The following is a 2500-nucleotide window of genomic DNA, read 5'->3' on the forward strand; positions in this document are numbered from 1 at the left end:
TCTGGGGTAGTGAAGTCTGGAGGACTCTCTGGGGTAGCCAGGTCTGGAGGCTCTCTGGGGTAGCCAGGTCTGGGGGCCCTCTGGGGTAGTGAGGTCTGGGGGCCCTCTGGGGTAGCCAGGTCTGAGGGCCCTCTGAGGTATCAAACAAGGAGAGCGACCGTGCACCGGTATATATAAATTGCAAAGATTATAAAAAACCAAAAAATGGACAATTGTATTACTGGAAAGGAAATTTGAACCTTTCTATTTAAGTCCCTATTGGTGGTGCGCCCAGAGCTAGAAAGTACAAGTACTAGCTAGAGGAGAGAAAGAAAGCTCTTGTGTGGGCGCACTCTTAAAGAAAGAAGAAAATATTGTTCAATTATTAATGAAAAATATTAAAATTTATATTTATTGATCAAGAGTTAAAAAATTACCCCTCTATGATCTAAAGAAAAATGTAAAAAAAATTTAACTCTTGATCAATAAATATAAATTTTAATATTTTTCATTAATAATTGAACAATATTTTCTTCTTTCTTTAAGAGAGCTTTCTTAGGCCCTCTGAGGTAGCCAGGTCTGAGGGCCCTCTGGGGCAGCGAGGTCCAGGATGACAGGATACAGCTCAGTCCCCGAGCTGCAGTAATAGTAAATACAGAGGATGTTAGAGCTGATGCTTGGAGGGTGGTGGAGGGAAGGGTTAGGGTTAGATCTGATGCTTTGAGGATGGTGGAGGGAAGGGTTAGGGTTAGATCTGATGCTTGGAGGATGGTGGAGGGAAGGGGAAGGGTTAGGGTTAGATCTGATGCTTGGAGGATGGTGGAGGGAAGGGTTAGGGTTAGATCTGATGCTTGGAGGGTGGTGGAGGGAAGGGTTAGGGTTAGGTTTAGATCTGATGCTTGGAGGGTGGTGGAGGGAAGGGTTAGGGTTAGATCTGATGCTTGGAGGGTGGTGGAGGGAAGGGTTAGGGTTAGATCTTATGCTTGGAGGGTGGCGGAGGGAAGGGTTAGGGTTAGGTTTAGATCTGATGCTTGGAGGGTGGTGGAGGGAAGGGTTAGGGTTAGGTTTAGATCTGATGCTTGGAGGGTGGTGGAGGGAAGGGTTAGGGTTAGATCTGATGCTTGGAGGGTGGTGGAGGGAAGGGTTAGGTTTAGATCTGATGCTTGGAGGATGGTGGTGGGAAGGGTTAGGGTTAGATCTGATGCTTGGAGGAGGGTGGAGGGAAGGGTTAGGGTTAGATCTGATGCTTGTAGGGTGGTGGAGGGAAGGGTTAGGGTTAGGTTTAGATCTTATGCTTGGAGGGTGGTGGAGGGAAGGGTTAGGGTTAGATCTGATGCTTGGAGGGTGGTGGAGGGATGGGTTAGGGATAGGGTTAGATCTGATGCTTGGAGGATGGTGGAGGGAAGGGTTAGGGTTAGATCTGATGCTTGGAGGGTGGTGGAGGGAAGGGTTAGGGTTAGATCTGATGCTTGGAGGGTGGTGGAGGGAAGGGTTAGGGTTAGATCTGATGCTTGGAGGGTAGTGGAGGGAAGGGTTAGGGATAGGGTTAGATCTGATGCTTGGAGGATGGTGGAGGGAAGGGTTAGGGTTAGATCTGATGCTTGGAGGATGGTGGAGGGAAGGGTTAGGGTTAGATCTGATGCTTGGAGGGTGGTGGAGGGAAGGGTTAGGGTTAGATCTGATGCTTGGAGGGTGGTGGAGGGAAGGGTTAGGTTTAGATCTGATGCTTGGAGGATGGTGAAGGGAAGGGTTAGGTTTAGATCTGATGCTTGGAGGATGGTGGAGGGAAGGGTTAGGGTTAGATCTGATGCTTGGAGGGTGGTGGAGGGAAGGGTTAGGGATAGGGTTAGATCTGATGCTTGGAGGATGGTGGAGGGAAGGGTTAGGGTTAGATCTGATGCTTGGAGGATGGTGGAGGGAAGGGTTAGGGTTAGATCTGATGCTTGGAGGGTGGTGGAGGGAAGGGTTAGGGTTAGATCTGATGCTTGGAGGGTGGTGGAGGGAAGGGTTAGGTTTAGATCTGATGCTTGGAGGATGGTGAAGGGAAGGGTTAGGTTTAGATCTGATGCTTGGAGGATGGTGGAGGGAAGGGCTAGGGTTAGATCTGATGCTTGGAGGATGGTGGAGGGAAGGGTTAGGGTTAGATCTGATGCTTGGAGGATGGTGGAGGGAAGGGTTAGGTTTAGATCTGATGCTTGGAGGATGGTGGAGGGAAGGGTTAGGTTTAGATCTGATGCTTGGAGGGTGGTGGAGGGAAGGGTTAGGGTTAGATCTGATGCTTGGAGGGTGGTGGAGGGAAGGGTTAGGGTTAGATCTGATGCTTTGAGGATGGTGGAGGGAAGGGTTAGATCTGATGCTTTGAGAATGGTGGAGGGAAGGGTTAGATCTGATGCTTGGAGGGTGGTGGAGGGAAGGGTTAGGGATAGGGTTAGATCTGATGCTTGGAGGATGGTGGAGGGAAGGGTTAGGGTTAGATCTGATGCTTGGAGGATGGTGGAGGGAAGGGTTAGGGTTAGGGTTA

General features: G+C 49.6%; 1 protein-coding gene across 1 annotated transcript in view; it reads left to right on the forward strand.

Moving 5' to 3' along the window:
* Window positions 1-2500, forward strand: part of NECTIN4 (nectin cell adhesion molecule 4) — a 273593-nt gene that overhangs the window by 740 nt on the left and 270353 nt on the right. The window lies entirely within an intron of this gene.

Source organism: Pseudophryne corroboree, assembly GCF_028390025.1.
Source record: "Pseudophryne corroboree isolate aPseCor3 chromosome 12 unlocalized genomic scaffold, aPseCor3.hap2 SUPER_12_unloc_2, whole genome shotgun sequence".
In the NCBI taxonomy this organism is placed as follows: Eukaryota; Metazoa; Chordata; class Amphibia; order Anura; family Myobatrachidae; genus Pseudophryne; species Pseudophryne corroboree.